This window comes from Phascolarctos cinereus, unplaced genomic scaffold (genome assembly GCF_003287225.1).
Source record: "Phascolarctos cinereus isolate Bilbo 61053 unplaced genomic scaffold, phaCin_HiC Scaffold_7;HRSCAF=346, whole genome shotgun sequence".
Classification (NCBI taxonomy): domain Eukaryota; kingdom Metazoa; phylum Chordata; class Mammalia; order Diprotodontia; family Phascolarctidae; genus Phascolarctos; species Phascolarctos cinereus.
Window position 1 is genome coordinate 38,350,260 of NW_027556180.1, and position 9,427 is coordinate 38,359,686.

The window sequence follows — 9,427 nt, forward strand, 5'->3', positions numbered from 1 at the left end:
TCACATTTATATACCACAATTTGACAAGTCAACTCTTCCCCAATCACCCTTCTTTTTGTAACTCCCTTTCTTTTCTTTTTTTTTTTGTTAGGCAGTGGGGTTCAGTGACTTGCCCAGGGTCACACAGCTAGTAAGTGTGATGTGTCTGAGGTCAGATTTGAAGTCAGGTCCTCCTGAATCCAGGGCCAGTGCTCTATTCACTGCACAACCTAACTGCTCCAGTAACTCCCTTTCTTCAAGATGTGTTGGGAACACCAGTAATCCCTGCTGGGGGTGGGGGAGCAGGCTTGAGGCTGAAGCTTGAGCGCTGGAGTTCTGAGCTTCTGTGGGCTAAGCTGATTACACTAAATCCCAGTGTTAATATGGAGCTGAGAATGGGGAATTCACCAATTTACTTAAGGGTGGGGGGGTATGTGAGGGGGAGATAACCTAGTTCACAAATGAAGCAGGCCAAAGACTCTGTTCTAACCAGCAGTAAGATTGACCTATGAGTATCCTCTATGTTTCCAGATGAGACGAAACAGGGAGACCCAGACTTTATATAATGGGGCTCTGGGAATGTTCAGATTACCAAAGATGGAGGAATCCATGTGAGAGACAGCAGGAAGCTATTTGTAAGAGAATATATTTTGCATTTCCCTACCAAATGGATGGCAGTGGCCTCTCTCTGTTGGCTAGAATGGAGTGTATCTTTAAAAATAGCAGACTGGAGTATCTCTCTCTCTTTTTTCTTTCTAGTGGATATCTAGGGGGGAAGATCTCGTTCACCCGTACGATCTGCACCGTGCACTAAGCTGGGTGGGGAAAGGTGGGCTACCGGCAGCTGGAGGGGAGATATGGGAAGGCTTCATGTAGAAGTGATACTTGTGATGAATCTTGAATAAACATCACTTTGAGGAGCACTGGCTCATGTCCCCCTGTTGCTCAAAAAGCTTCACTATATCTCCATTGTCTGTTAAATTAAGGAAAATCTTCCAAGTCGGGCAACTGAGCCCCTCTACAACCTGCCACCACCTACTCTTCCAAATTCCCTCATGTATTTCCACTGCAGTTACTCTATACTCTAGCCAAATTGAGACCACTTGCTGTCCCATATAGTCTCCTTTTCCTGTTTCCAAGTCCATGCTCTGGCAATCTCCCTCTTCACCACTGCTTCTTAGAATTCCTTGTTTCCTTCAATACTCTGCTCAGATGACAGCACCTGTGGGAAGCCTTTCTTGATCTCCTCAGATGCTAGTGTTTTCCTTCCCAATTTTTTACCTTGTATTGCATTTTATTTCAGTGGCTAGAGAGCTAGCCTCAAAACGAGGAAGTTCTAGGTTCAAGTCCCACTGCTGATACATATGGGCTATGTTGCAATGTCCAAAGACTATAAATAGTGGGGATGGTAAGAAACTGCTTGGTAGAGGGAATTCCCTACATCAGTGAAATTATACGTCTAGTCCCTAACTTATATGCATACCTGTTGTCTCCTCTGCTAATGTAAGTGCCTTGAGTACAGGGACTGGTTTCATTTTTGTCTTTGTAACATTAGTGCCCAGCATTGTGCCTGACACACTCTAGGTGCCTTCTTGTGAATTGATGAATTCAAGTCAATAATTATTAAACACTTATTAGGGGACGGTCCCTGTGCAGAGAGATGACTACTTGATTTTCTGCTTCAGGTCTTTGCTCAGATTGCTCACTGCAATGAGAATGCCCTCTCCATCCCATCTGACCTATTGGAATTCTACCTATCTTTCAAGTGTCAGCACACACCTTCTCTGTGAAGCCCACCTTAATCTATTCTCATTAGCAATTTTTCTTCCACATCTGATCTCACGGAACTTATGTCTTTTGCTTATGATTTGTATTACAGGCTGTGTGTCCTCTTCCTCATTAATGCCTCATCATCCCATAGGGTAGCTGAGTGGGAAGGGGTACTTGGAGTCCATCAGGTCCTCTGGTTGGTCCAATAAGGTTACAAAGGATTTGAATACAGGCTGATGGTGCACATGCCTGTCATCTCAGGGGAGAAGTCGGGGGAAGAGACCAAGAGGTCAGATGAAGATATAGGAATCATGAGGTCATTGCATCAGAGATCTAGATCTGGAAAGGATACCAGATCATCTAGTCTAGCCTTATTATTTTACAAATGAGCAAACTGAGGCCCATAGGGAGAAAGTGGCTTGCTCAAGGTCATACAGACCAAACTGGGATTTGAGTCCAGATCCCCTGATTCCCAATCAAGCCCCCTGTGTAATGTGCCAAAGCTTTATTTATCTGAACAGTTATCTCCATTCTCCCTTTGACTTTCTCTGTTTAGACAAAACTCTCTCATACACATAAATATCACATCCTGTCAACTTTGCATTTGGAACTTTTTAACGGTTTAGATTTTAATATCCAAACCATTCTAGAAAGCAGTGACTGTAGGCATCTAAGAAATCAGCAACTAATCAGTCTCCATAACTTTTATTTATCTATGAATTTTGTCAGAAAACTCATTTTTAAACTTAAGATAATTTGGTAGCAATTACCATCTCCTATGCTTCACACACACACACACACACACACACACACACACACACACACACACACACACACACAAACACACCCAAGGAAATGATCCCAAGGGACAATGAGAGTTGTCTGAGGTCACAGAATAACAGCAAGTAAGCCAGAAATAGACTACACATCTCCTCCATCCATCTAGTTGCATAGTGAAATGGGGCAGAAAATAATTTCTTTAAGCCTTTTTCTCCTCCAAAAATATTTTTAAAAGACCTTTTCCGCACTAGCCAATCAATTTTTTGTTATTTATTCTCTCATTAAACATATATTTGTGGCGTGCTTATTATGCACAAGTATTGTCAAAAGCTGAATTTGTTTATGTGTTTTGTGAGGATTCCAAGAGAGCCAAGAAGAGGGGGCAGAATGATGATAGATGTTTTAGCTCCAGGTATGAGATCCATAGCCATCAAGGTCTGCTACCTGACAGCAGCATCCTATATAGATCAGAGAAGAGCTTAATAAATAATTTTTATTCATTCATTTATTCATCTGACACTGTGACTTGAAATATTGGAAGGAATAAGCATTGGTCTGCAGACCCTGGGGAGATGGAACATCCCTGAGATAAGGGGAGTCTCGTGGAAATTTGGAGCAAAATGAAGGAGAAGAAACTTGAAAAATACTTGAACATAACAACCATTTTGATACATATTTGATGCTATATTTAATATTTGAAATGGAAATGGCTAACATTAATGTTTTCTTATGGACACCTCAGTGACCTCATGAGGAATGCCCGGTTGCCATGGAACCTAGTTTTGGAAATGCTAGTCTCTGTACTTCAAAAATAAGACCACTCTCACTTAAAAAAGCAGTGTCATAGATTCTCTGATTTGGGAAGACCCTCATTAGCATCCAATCCAAAATGTGTCCAGAAAAGAATCTCTCTACATCTTAAGGGGTAGTTCGGTCCTTGGTGGAAGATTTCCAATATGGAGAACCTATGACCTCCAAGGCAGCCCATCCCGCTTTGGGAAAGGTCTAATTGCTGGGATTTTTTTTTCTTACCAGTAAGCCTAAATCTGCCTCTTTGCTACTCCCCCCATTGTGTCTTCTTTTGTACTCTGGGGCCAAATAGAAAAATTCTAACCCCCTTTTCAACATGCCAGCACTTCAGATACATGAAGATAGCTGTCATGTCCCACCTGAGCATTCTCTTCCCTAGGCTAAACATTTGATTGAACTGATTCCTATCTGACATGCAGGCAGCTAGGTGGTCCTGTGGATAGAGTGCCCAGCCTGGAGTTAGGAAGACTCATTTTCCTGAGTTCAAATCTGGCCTCATACACTTACTAAATGTGTCACCCTGGGCAAGTCTATAAAATGACCTGAAGAAGAAAAAAATGGCAAACCACCTCAATATCTTTGCCAAGAAAATTCCAAATGGGGTCATGAGGAGTCAAACACAATTGAAACAACTGAACAACAACAACGACATGGGACATGGACTGAAGGCCCTTCCTTATCCTGATGATGGTCTTCTTCTGGGCTACTCTCCAGTTCATAAATGTCTTGACATAAGAGAATTTATATAAGAGATTTCTTGAAACATTTGAAGATCATCATCTTAAAATAAGGGGATTGGACTTGATTACCCTGGTTTCAATTACAAGAACACTGGGTTCCCCTGATGACACCCCCCTTTTCAGTTTCCTTTTGTGTGTTATTTTTCCCTGTTAGATTTTAAGCTCCTTGAGGATAGGGGTTATCTTTTTCCTATTTGTATCCTCAATGCTTAGCATAGTGCCTGACACACAGGCACTTAATAAATGTTTATTGAACTAAATTGAAATGACCTCTATGGTCCATTTTAGCCTTAGATTTTCTGACTCCAGATCCTAGACCTGGATCAAAGATCATAGATTTGTGTTCAACCTAGATTTTGTGACCATTGTGATACAAGCCACTGAATCTCTGAGCCTCAGTTTCCTCATCTGTACAATGTAGGGGCTGGATTACATGGCCACTGAGGTCTCTCTCAGTTTAGCATATGATTCATGACTGTTTTTGCAGGGAAAAGATTGGGTTATCGTGGTGGCTCTGGGGAGGTAGGAAGGAATACACATGGATGCACTTGAGTAGCTATAGCTCTGCACTTAGTAATGATAGCTGACATTTATGTAGTACTTTTAAGGTTTGCAAAGCACTTTATACACATATAACTCTTGTGAGTAGGTATTGGTTCATTCATTGTATTTGTATTCCTAATGCCTAACATAATATGTGACTTGTAGCAGTCACCTAATACATGCTTATTGATTTATTAGCATGCTGGACTTGGAATTCCACCGGGGTTTGCATCTTTCCTTTCATGCTAGTTGTGTAACCTAGGACAGGTTATTTCCCTGTAAGGCCTGCTTTCTTTATACATAAGCTCAAGATAACAATAACTGTCTACTCCCTCACAGAGCTATCGCATGAGCAGATAAAATATCTGTAGAATGCTTTGCATCACTTAAAATGCTATAGAAATGCTAGCTTTTGTGTCATTGTTAAAGTAGTGAAGTCTGGGTATTATTATTCATATCTCCAGGTGAGGAAACTGAGGCTCAGAGATAGGTTGACTTGTCTAGGGTCACACATGCCCCACATCTTTCAGGAAAGAGTCTGATATTGGGAAGGGGGAGGAGAGGCCATGGCTGATCACAGAAGTAAGCAAAATAAGCAATTGTCTATCAGGTACGATTTGGATGATCTTAGGAAGGATCCCAAATAACCGCCCCCCCTTCCCCCCCCCAGAGTCTAAATTCAGATAAGAAAGAGAAAATGCTCTCAGGATGAAATTTCTGTATGTCAGGCTTGATTTGGAAGAAATTTAGAAACATCTGTTACTAAAGTGGCAGAAATCAATTAACAGTTTAACCTAGGAAGCAGTAGGTTGCAGAAGATGTCCAATACATATGAAATAACCAAGACATCTGTTTTGGCATATAGTCTTTTGACAACCCAATGTCTCCAATAAAATAAAATAAAATAAAATAAAATAAATAAAATAAAATAAAAGCATTAGCAGAGGTACAGGAAGTTAAGGGTGTCAGGAAGTTAGAGAAACCTCAATTTGATTGAGAAAAGGAGAGAAAACCTATTTGGGGTGTGTATGTGTGTAACAATGCACAAACAGAAACAAGCAGCAGAAATAAATCAGTTATCACGTCCTTTCAAGAGGCAGCCTGGTGTGGAGAGAGAGCTAGCCTTGAACTTAGGCAGATCCGGCTAGAAGTCTTGCCCCTGCATATATTAGTTTGCTGAGTTGTTTAATGTTTCAGGGTCCCTAGCAACTCTGTAAGTCTCAAAGTTACAGATAAGTTGCTGACTGCATTGGTGGAAAGTTTCCAGTCAGTTAGTCAGTCAGTCAGTCAGTCAGTCAGTCAGCCAGCAAGCTGGGAGTTCCATGTACCAGTAAAATTATAGGTCTAGATTTAAAAAAAAAAAGTCTTTTTTGAAACTAATCAGTTGTATAAGGCCTATATACAGGCCTCATTAGACTCTGAGGAACAAAACTGATTAGTTTTCAAAAGACTTCTGTGTGTGCACATGTATGTGTGCACAAGCAGGTTCACATAACACATATGTATATAACATATACAAATGCACAACACATATACACGTGTGTTTATATGACATATATGTGTATATGTGTATATATGTATGCATATGTGTTTGTTTTTTTAACTTGACACATCTTTGGCATCAAGATGGGTTTATTAACTATGATATTCAAGGACCTGTGATGTTTTTGGTGTGAGCACTTCCTCCACTGGTTCAGAATGCAACCCCTTTGTGCCTCAGCTGATAGTTCTGAATAGTTGCTGGAACTTAGAAATAAACAATCAACCCCTGCCATCCAACCCTTGGGCTTCTTTATGAATGGAAAGAAAATGCACAAAACTGTCATCTGGTTAGCATGTTTTCATTGCTATTTTTCTTTTATATGAAACAAAATGGAAGAACCAAGCTGGGTGTTCTTTTCTAAGGCCAATAGCAGTTTTGAAAAACAATGCAAAAAAATGTGAATGTGGTAGCAAGAGCACACAGTCAATCTTCATTTTCTTTCTGTACGATTTTCCTGCTCAGTATAATTCTATTTTACTATCTTCATTTGCATTTCTAAAAAATGATCTGAGGGCCTGGTTATTCTGCTAGAAGAAAGAACAAGATTGTTTCAGTCAAACCCTTCTTAGCCAGAGATATAAAGGGCCAGATAATTGTGTTTGGAGAAGCAGGTTTCAATGATCTGATGGCCAAGATCTTCAGGTTCTCTCGTCAATGGTTGATGCTTCGCATTGTGTGCTATTTCGGACAAAACCATTTCAAAATATTGTAATTTTGCTGGATGTTGCCCGTGGCATAAATGATATTGTGTACAGAGAGATGATTGTGTGTCTGGCAATTCCTTTAAGAGCAAGGTGCTATTTTGGGAGCTGAACAGGCAGTCAGGGTACTTTGTTCTGTTCCACTGTGAAATTAATGAAATAACTGAGATATCTAATTGTTTGCTTGTTGAGATTTGGAAGGATTCTGTGTTAGATTATTTCTATTATCTGCTTACTGGGACACATTATATAACACACTGTGCTGGCCTATTAATACTGGTCAAAATATATAATGTGTGTGTGTGTGTGTGTGTGTGTGTGTGTGTGTGTGTGTGTGTGTGTGTGTGTGTGTGATTCAGGCACTGAGCTGTAGCTACATTCAAAACAACAAAGGTGAGTTGTAATATAACCTTGGTTATTCCAGCCCTATTATCTAAGACCAAAAAATGGAGGCCATGGAATATGTGTATAGAGAGTGTTTATGCAGTGCATCACAATCAATCAATTAATTAACATTTATTAAGTGCCAATGGTGTGCTGGGCACTCTGCTATCCCATGGGGAAACAATAACAAAGAATAAAACAATGTGCATGGATATAGGATGAAACAGGCAGAACCCACAAGACATGCATACAATGACCACAACTGTGTAATTAAGATCACCAAAAGGAAGCTAAATTCTGAGAAACTGAAATATCACTAGTGGTCTTGGAACAAATAACGAAATATGTATCCCTCCTCACTGAAGAGAGGAGGTGGCATACTGGGGCAGAATGTTGTATACTTGGTGAGATGAAATCACTGTATTGATTATTTTTGTTTAACAGTTTTTCTTTGTAAAAATAGTAAGCATTTATTAAGCACTTGGATTGTGAGCTCCTAGAGGGCAGTGATTTTTTTTTTTGTTTATCTTTGTATCCTCACCACTTAGCACAGTGCCTGGTACATAGTACCTGCTTAATAAGTGTTTACTGACTGAATGCAATTATCCCCAGGGAAATGCTGGGAATAAAAACCAAATTTTGACAGTACTTGCCTTGCAGGAGCCAAGGGGAAGACGATAGCTTATAGGGCACTGGGAAAGGTGTTTCGTTTTGACAAGTCACATGGATGGTGCGTGGAATAATTGGGGAGTCTTGATAATCTTTTTGCAGAGGCAATGGAAGTGTTGTTTTGATTACATTTCTTAGAGAAAGAGATAGGTGAGAGGAGGAAGTAAACCCTGGTAGCTCAGTTCCTCCTAGCATAGTCTTTGGATGTGCAACCCTCAATTTGGGGGAGGAGCAGAAGCAATGGTGGGGTACAAAATGGAAAGATCAGTTCTGGGGTGAGAAAGGGAGGAAGCAATGACTGTGATAAACTGAAAAATGCATCACTAAAGCAAAATGCAATAAAGTAAAATGAAGCCCATGGTCATAATCTATAACTGCATCTAGTAATTAATTTATGATTTAGGGGCTGAATGTGACCCATTTTAGAGTTTTCAATGGTCTTAAGCTGACTTGTAGATGAACTCCATTCTGGTTCTGTTTCACTTAGGGTCTTCAATCCTACCCCTAAGGTTTCTTTACTTCTTTTAAGATAAATTTTTATCACTGTATTTTGTTTTCATATCATCTACATTTCCCAATGCATTCTTTCTTCCCAGGATGCCTTTACTTATAATTGTTCAGTTGTTTCAGTCATGTCTGACTTTTTGTGACCCCATTTGGAGTTTTCTTGGCAAAGATACTGCAGTGGTCTGCTATTTCTTTTTTCTGCTCATTTTACAGATGAGGAAACTTAAGTAACCAGGGTTAAATGATTTGCCCAGGGTCACAAAGCTAGTAAGTGTCTGAAGCCAGATTTGAACTAGGGAAGATGAGTCTTCCTGACTTTAGGACTGGTCCTCTATTCACTGTGCCACCTAGCTTCACATAACAAAGAACATAAAGGAGGGGAAAAATAATTCAACAAAACTAACACATAAAAAAGTCTGTCATTACATGTAGTGTTCCATACCTCTATTTCTGCAAAGAAGTGGGTGGAAAGAGATGCTTTCTTATATATCTTCTCTGGAGCCAAGGTTAGGCATTAAAATTTTACGGTGTTCAGGCTTGTTCATTTTGTTGTTTTCCCTTTTCCATTTATATTGTTGTAGTTACTGTTTAAATTATTTTGCTCTGTCTTACATCACTTTGCATCAGTTCACAGAAGTCTTCCCCATGATTCTCTGTATTTGCCATCTTCATTGTTTAGCTATCTTCCTACATATCTCCTCTTTTTAGCTAAATTCTTTGAAAAGGCCATTTATATTCCATATCTCCACTTCCTCTCTCCTTTCTCCCAAATTCTCTGCAATATGGCTTCCAAACTCAACATTCAACTGGAACTGTGTCAAAGTTACAATATTCTCTTAATTGCCAAATGTGATGGTTCATTTCTCATTCATCTTTCTTCATCCCTCTGTAGCCTTTGATACTGTTGACCACTTTCTCCTGCATACCTTTACCTTCTGGGTTTTTGGGACACAAATCTCTCTTGGTTCTTCTCTTACCTATCAGACTACTCATTTTTAGTT